At 44.7% G+C, this 8,540-nt stretch overlaps 1 protein-coding gene across 2 annotated transcripts in view; it reads right to left on the bottom strand.

The window, feature by feature from the left end:
- Snrk (SNF related kinase) overlaps nucleotides 1-8,540 on the bottom strand; it is a 17,742-nt gene extending 9,202 nt beyond the window's left edge. The window contains exon 1 of one of the 2 annotated variants that reach the window (XM_017904564.1): nucleotides 7,763-8,540. The gene's annotated coding sequence lies outside the window, so the exon portion shown is untranslated. Of the gene's footprint in view, nucleotides 1-2,332; nucleotides 2,496-7,762 lie in introns of those variants that run through there. The other variant, XM_017904565.1, reaches the window with a different exon arrangement.

The following is an 8,540-nucleotide window of genomic DNA, read 5'->3' as shown; positions in this document are numbered from 1 at the left end:
GGTATGTACAGTGCGGGATGAGGAATTTAGAAATTTTCGCTAGCGCTCAAGGTCGAATAGAGAAACTTTTTTATCGGTGATAAACATCGTTTTCATAGTTTATCGCGGTGAGTTAAAATGCAAACGTGTACTAGACGCACTCGTGTACCAGAGTGGTACGAAGATTTCACAAGTTTCTGTTGGCAACGAAATTAAGATCGAAGAGATAAGCAGATAAAAATAAATTTTAATTGCTGATCTCTTTAGCATGTTATATGTAAACGCGTGACCTACAATATTTAACAAAATAGGAGATCCGATTATGATATAGTAGCTTTGGAAAGCGGCAAGGTTTCCGCTCTATATACTGTGCGTTTCATGATTATTTTTAAGTTTTTCATTCTTTAATGTTAAAGGTCCATATCTTGCATATCTTCCGAAATAGAACCGTCGCTCGTTTATTTTTCGCGAGGATGCGAAAGAGGAGGCTACGATTTCGTTAAGGTCACGGTAAGAAAGAGACCAAACATTCAGATGAAAAAGAGAAAGGAAAAATATATCATCGGTTCGGAAAAAAGAACGATTCGAAAGCTCGAGATAAACCAGAACAATGCAAAGCTTTTAACCACTGAGAGCTTGCTAACCACAATTTGCAATTATAAATAACCATTTTATCCCATTTAGCCCATAACGATATTCGATATTCCGCTTTCAATAACGCCCAACGTTCAATTAACAAAGGATCGCAAAAATAGGTATATTCGCGCTAAACGAAACATTTAGTAACTACCGTGGTACAACAAACGCACCTTCCAGTTCCTAACCTCTCCAACACGCTGTATCCGTCCGCGCGGGTACGATAAATTTCCTTTACCGTTGCGAGCAATTCTAAGCCCGAGCGTAATAAACATTCCCACCGTTTACAAGGTGGTTCGTGTGCAACACGGAGCAAATGGCAGGAGGTGGTCGCGTTGTCCAGCGAAACAATTCGAGCACCGTGACTGCAATAACAGCGTGCACGTGCTGTGTACGCGCGAACATCCGCGAGCAACAACGAATCGATTGTCCGCCATATATGGAAAATAAATTTTTACGCCCACTGGACGTAGGATCAGGCTCAAGGTAGTCGCGTACTCTCACTTTTGCACCGCTTCTTCGTCTATGGGAGTGGCGCTGCCTTCGCTCGTATATAAGGGTAAACGGGTCTCGCTTCCGGCGTCCCTTCCGGAACACCGAAAACGGCATTCGGCCAGACCGTGCAAAATCGATCGATCCGTAGACCGTTTTCCACTGCAACGGGTTTCTGGGATCGCCAAAGAGGGTCGGTGATTATTTTTAGCCGAGAAGTAATAATTAAGTGGACACCGTCGATCGACGGGCGTTCGATCGGTAAAAAAGGTTCCCACTAGATTGACGGAGATTCGATGGAAAGTGGTCACGTACGGATTGCAATTTGCGATCCTGACCCGCCGATTGTTTCAGCCGCGAGCGAAATTGCTTTCTTATCGTCCGTTACTGTACACACCGAGAACCAGTGTTCCCGGTCGACGAAAAGAGGTTTGAATAATTTATGGCTCGATCTGAATGCACCCGGCCCCGATCTCGAATGGTAATGGCCGCACTTACGGCGAAATTGAATCGTTAATAAATCAAATACGATATCGCTGGAAAAATCCCGCGTGAAACATTTAATAGACAAATGAATGAAATCGAATTAGGGATATACCAAACAACCTGTTCCGTTCTGTTCCTTTTGCACACGTGCAAGAGATAGATATGTATCGTGAAATATTGAAAGCATAACCTTGAATACAATATTCACGATGCACATTTGCAATCTTTATTTAGCAATATTCCTTTTTTACGTGGCACTCGCTGCATATTTTTAAACGTACACGCCGGTCAGATATCGGGGGCGTGCAAGTTAAATGACTAACTATTACAATAATCTTGATTTATACAACGATTCACTTGCAACATTTAAAGCTGAAACTCTAACACCTAGCTGCCACGTGAAATATAGCTCGATGTATATCGGCCGTAAATAATGCACGATGCGATGTATAGAAAACGCATTATTCATAGCAAATAAATAAAATAATCACTCATGTTCCAACACCAAAATAGTAATCTCGAATGTAAAGTCGTCGAAACACCACGTTGGAAAATAAAAATAAAAATAAAAATAAACACTGTAAGACGATCCGTTTCTAAACGCCACCCTATATACGCGCAAAACGGCCACCCTGTACATGGGTGAACCGTTTAAGGCGAGCGGACGTCCATAAACCGAGTGCAAAAGGTACACTTTGTAAAATAATATTCTTGCAACCATGTCGTAAAAATAACTGACCTGTTAATCCTCGCGATATTAAATATCCGCCATGTTGGAACCTGTCGTAGAAAAAGATCGGTGAGCACGCCGTGGGAAGGAAGGGATCGCGTTCCGATCGCCACGAATATTTCTTCGTCTGTCAGACGCGCGTCACGCCAGTTCCGGTTTCTTTTCGAGTCACCACGCTACGAAACACATTTACGTCAGGACTACGTTCGCATACGCGTCAGAGTGTAGACGGTACACGGCTAGGGAGAATCTCATTCGCTATACCGTCGAATTCGACAACGAAATGCATGCAAAAATACATTTTCTTTGAAGTGCACGGAAGTATGAAAGGAACGAACAAAGACGCGCATACGAGACAGTCCACCTCTCCGCCTGCGGGATTCGTACACGCCGGTTAAAATTAAACGCGAAACGTTACGAATTTATACGAGCAGCAACAATCGAAGATGACGCTCCGTCGTCCCTCTCCACCGATCTTGAAAATATTCGGCAGGAATTACGGACGCACATGCACCACCGGCCTTTCGTAACACCGCGATACGATTCCATAATCCTTAACGTGCACCTTACATAAGCGACGCACGTGAACAAAGTATACGTGTAACAAGTGAATTTATTTTTCCCTGCAGCACGGCGATTCGCTCATCGATTCGAGATTTAACAAACTTGTTTACTCGTCCGCTGAATAAATGACGTAAAAGAGAATTGTCCGATGGTCGAGAGCCTAGCTAGACGCGATACGTGACAGTAATTTTACGTAATTCACGATTAATAATATTGCGGAATAAGAGAGGGCGGTAATTCGACACGTGGCTCTCATAGACGTTATCGACCAATGGTATGGTATAGCCAGGCTAGGGAGAAATTGTTCTTTGGAACGGACGATAGTCGTACATGCACACACGTGTGCCAGAAAATTTCTTCGTATTGTCCGATCAGGCTCTCGCAGAGGCAGACAAAAGTACCGGTTCTAAGAAAAGCGAGTATGGAGTGTTGAGTTAGGTCTCCACTCTCGAGGCCAGTCTAGGTTACAAAGTTAGTCGACTATTATTTTTGGTCGAGTTGTCAGGACGCGTATTTCTACCACCCTGCTAGGCACAACAGAGGCCAGACAATCGTCTCGTCTCGATTAAAATACGCACGGTATGCGGAAAAAGATTCGACAACGGCTGTCGAGTGCTCTGTAATTAATTCGGTGTATCGTTTAATATCGCGATGTGCGTCGTTATCGATAGTCGGATTTAAGAAGAATTAAAACCGCCGTGTATATTTTACATTGAAAACTCGCTTCAATTTCTAAGGAGATAAATTATTCATGGATCTCTTTTGTTCTTCGATGAGATGATGAGCAAATTATAAATTCGAAATCGATACGGAGACAAACGTCGCGTTTAACCTATATTTTTAACTCGCAAGACGGAAACAATTTAGTTAACCTACAACCCGGCCTTATCGAAGTTACGCTATAATTAGCCGGTAATTAACAAAATCAGATTCCAGTCCAAAGATTCAAGTCCACTGTTACATTTCCTTCCCTAATTACGCTATTTTCTTTTCCCTTTTTCTAAATCCGATGGCTGCGAAAATAATAATATAAACATAACCTAACACGCTGTATATCAATTACCGCGCGAAAAAGGTCTCGAAGAAATCATATCAGTCATTACATCATATCTGCAATGTACGTTAATAGCGAAACAAGATGAAGCCAAGCGTGCTCCCTATAAAGCCTATCTTCGTTGCTCTCCTCTTTGAAATACTCAAGGGTATCTTATGGAACTTGCTATTACCGTGTACCTAATTAATTTTATCGCGTTCATCAGTGGTTACCTGTATCTATCGAGCGGCCGATATTCCGGAACTCACGCCACCTTTGTTGCACGGGAAACGCACGAACCAACGAGCACACGGATGCTGTGCAGCCACCTATCAAACGTTTCGCAGAGCCGGGCGTGAAAAACCTACAATACGTCGATTCGTCCAAATATCCCGCTACGACTGATTGGACTTGACATTTTCCCGATAACAACCTTACGTTTGCCCCAGTATCAGCATCCACCTGCGCACGACGCGTATCTCTCGGTCGCCCGTTGACCTGGTTCCGTTGCACACGGACTACGAGTCGTAGAACCGCCTATCAACAGAAGATAAAACTTTCACGGTACCCCTCTGACACCATGGTGGGGCGACACGCGCCCTCCACTTGGAAACTATGTTATCGACGCACCAACGTTGCATAACATTGGAGGAAGTGTAAACTCGTGTACCACGGATCGCTGCATTCCTCGGCGAATGGACGACGCGAGTTTATCTCGCGACAGACGTCTATCGGTGATTCGAGCTTGGGGAGAAAAAAAGTAGAGGGACCAGCGGTCGATGTTCCGAGTACATTACCGAATAGAACGACCGCGGTGTTCTATTCGTTTTTACTCCATGCCATTCTCGCGTATAACGAGCCAATTGTTTCGGCTATTACGATCCCGAGCCGGAGGCGGTTCGACAGGGGATTTATGAAGTTGATAACCACTGTTACAACATACTGACACGCACCGAAAACAGATAATCACGAACGTGAGTAAATTGGATTTGGAAACGTGGCAACGGAGATGTTTAATCCGGTCATGCTAGCGGAATCACACGCAGGATTATCCAAAGTAATTCAATTAGGATTCGTAGTCAATTTCACCGCAAGGACGCGCTATTTACGCCCTCTGTATAGGAATCTGTGAAATAATACTGCAGCCATGCCATAATCTGCTATATATATATACACAACTTTTGATATCCGAATTTATAGCGTGAGGTTACATCGTATAGGTACGTCACTGTTTTCTATGAACCGTGGTTTACTTGTTCAAGATAACCCGTCTGATTATTTAATTCAGTGAAAGTTGAAAATAAAATTATATATATATACATACAAAAAAAAAGGTAGATTAAATTTGTATTTTAAATAATTTCTTTTATTCAGGTAGAGTCGTCTTGTTTTCAATCACGTCGCAATTTTATCGAATCACCTTGTATAGGTTATATCGGTTAAAAACACCGGCACGTTTCACCGTAACGTTCCAATTTAAACAAGACAAGATCGGATTTTGCGAAGGCACGGTAATCTGATTTCCAAGTTTCTCGGTTAGTCAGAAATGAAGCAAATGGAGTACGGTGGTTGGTTGGAAAGTCAGGTAAAAAATTTCATTAGCCTGTAATTTCTTGGAGGGGAAACAAGTTTCGCCGATGAGACTCGTTAACATTACCAGAAGAGATGAACGATGATGCACGTACGACGGACAACGGGGGACCCACGCCGGGCTAAGGTCATCGTCATTCGCGAGAATTTCCCATGAATTTCATCTCTATCGATGTCTCTGGGACGAGTGAAATGCCAGCGGCTCGCACGACGTGCCGTTAATAAATAAGCAAACCGAGCAACGCGCTGCTTACTTCGGCTTAATGCGGTACGAGTGAATTAATCTCTCGTTCGGTTTCTCGCAAGAACGTAGACTGTAATGTATGTTGTGAAAGCTACGAATAACGCGACTTTTCCCCGATGCTCCTCTTTATCATCTGTTGCCAATCGCGCATCGTATCGTAGATAACGCGTTGTATCGTACGAATCGGAATTATTATCGGTAAAAGCGTAACCGAACGATAAACCGACACCGTATTTTGCATTTTATCTAAATAAAAGAACAATTACTGGCAAGAACGTTTTCATTACCATGGCTAGTGAACTGCCGCGATCCTTGAACTGTTTTACCATCGTTCTACTATCGGTCACGTGATCGCGCTTTCCAACGTCGGAGCGACGGGAAGGAAAGAGAGAAAAGGGAAAGAAAAGACAAAAATGCGAATTACACAAGCACGTTATTTCGTGAAAACGGCGTTTCACAATCGCGGGAAAAGTAGAAGGAGAACGGCGATCCGTGTGTACGTGAGCCTCCGTGAAATTCGCGATTTAAGAGGCGATAACCTATGGTAATGTGTAATGTAAACGCACCACCACGGGTGCGTAACAGGTAGCGCTAGCGTCCCGTTACCAAGATTCCTCGAGTCTTTGACACGCGGAAGATGCCGGGTGTGCCGCACGCGGAAACATCCAACAACACTCGCTGTATAAAACGGTTACCGATATCTCCCTATATTGTCTGCCCGTTCATCCTCGAGGCGAGAACAATTATAAACGATTAGAACGGTTCTCCTCTCGCTGCTGTAACGCTTGAGAGCGAGACAATTTCACGGATGCGATACGACCAAGTGGCATACGTGCGTTCCACGTTGTCCGGAGAAAGAGAGAAAGACGAACAGAGAGCGGAAGAGAAAGAAGGACGATCGAAGTAGAGTCTCTGTAATCTGTATCCGTGAGACGATGGTATACCGTGCCACGCCATTTTTAGTCGTCTCGCACTCTTTTCCTCCTCCCTTTCCTTTCGTCTCTTTGACCCCTTTCTCTGACCACGGTAAACGAACGTGACGTAATAAGACATTAACATTTCAGAGAGCTCCCGGTTCGTTAACCTGCCGATAATATCGGGGGCCCCCTGTTTCTCTCTTCTTCCTCGTGGCGTCGCTTTTCGAAGATGTTCTAGTTCGGCCCACCGACGAATTTCGTATACCGGTATACCGTGTAGGTTATGCGCGTTATTGGGCGAGTTTAGAGAAGAGGTTGGACACGAGTTTCTGCTGCGTTGCTGTATAGTAACTTCGTACTAGTTTCTACAGCGCCACGAAGCAAATACTTTCACAAATATTCTAAGCAGGTGTTCCAGACATGCGAGTCTTTCCTTCTTTTTTTTTTTTAGATATACTATTACATTGGAAATAACGAAACTACGATCTCTGTCATTCGATGTATGCGTATGCGTATAGATTGTACCGTATAACACGTTTCATGACTGTCAGGTAGAGTAAACCACGTGACATGCATTTTGCAGAAAACGTTCGAAACTTGGACGTTTATTCGTGTAACATTCGCGTTTCAAGGTCGCATTAGGTTATGTACCCGCGAGAAATAAATATGGCGGAATGTCAGACTTACAGGAAATGCGGAAGAATAATTCTTAAAACATAACGGATGTGTAAACGTAGCCACGCTGTCACGTCGGTAGGCCCGCTGTCATTTGCGTTTATCGTGTGCAAGCAGTACGCTATATCATGCAGGATAGGTCGTGAATGTTTATAAACGAATCACGTATCGGCCGACACTCGAGTCCTGCACGTCGCGCAGGATCTTAATTATGGCATACTTAATCGAACCAACGTCAAAGAAAAATATTTTCCCATTTGGCACTGAATATGCTATACACGAATACCACGGGTGCATCGAATAAGGTCGAAACCTGGGAAATGGGAGCGAACGATGTACACACGGAAGAAGAGGCGTCAGGAGCCATTTTTACAGAAGAGTCCACTAAATGTACCGTTGAATAAAATTACACGTACCGCTTTGCTCGCTAGACAGACGAATCCAGCCAGCACTCGACTTCCCTTCTCGTCCGATGGACTGTCATTTGTGATGAACGTACATACGCGTGTCAAACATTGCGACGATTGATACACACGGTACCTGGGGCCGTTGCTTGGCCGATTTTCCGTACGTTTGCTCCGACGAATTAACGTCCCCTTTCGTTGTCACAAGGAGACGCCAACCGCACAGTTCCGCACAATTTCGATGATTACGAAAACGACGACGTTGAACTACGATGACGACGACGACGAAGGCGACGACGACGACGACGACGACGGAGACGACGATGTTAAGCCGTCGCTGATTGCCACTCGCGCACGCACTCACGGCAATAGGATGTATGTTTACACGGCACCGCACTGTCTCTTTCTCGCACTCTCGTTTGTCCACACAATACTCTTCCCTCCTCGAGACACGGATCGTACACCCTTCGTGGCTGGATTACCTCTTCCTTTTCGAGCTGTCTCCTTTCTGTTTCTCTCTTTTTGGCACCCCACCCACCCGCACACCCTCTGCCCCTTCGATCCAACTGTACGAAGAGGAAAAGCAAGATTTCCCTGCTCCTTCCTCGATATAGTGGCCCGACACACTTCTAGTTTCTTCTCTCTTTTGCTATTTCGTTCCGTTCTCTGTCTCGCTCAGTCCTTCTTCGTTCCGTGTCTCCTGCTCTACCCCCGTGTTCTTTCTCTGTCTGTTCCCGTGCTCGTCTCTTACCGTCGCCTGCCTCGTCGCTCGTCGTCTTGTCCGTTCCTC

The sequence above is a fragment of the Eufriesea mexicana genome, unplaced genomic scaffold, assembly GCF_001483705.2.
Source record: "Eufriesea mexicana isolate 0111107269 unplaced genomic scaffold, ASM148370v2 scaffold2964, whole genome shotgun sequence".
In the NCBI taxonomy this organism is placed as follows: domain Eukaryota; kingdom Metazoa; phylum Arthropoda; class Insecta; order Hymenoptera; family Apidae; genus Eufriesea; species Eufriesea mexicana.
Note: the sequence above shows the minus strand (reverse complement) of the source record. Positions and strands in the feature narration are given on the sequence as shown.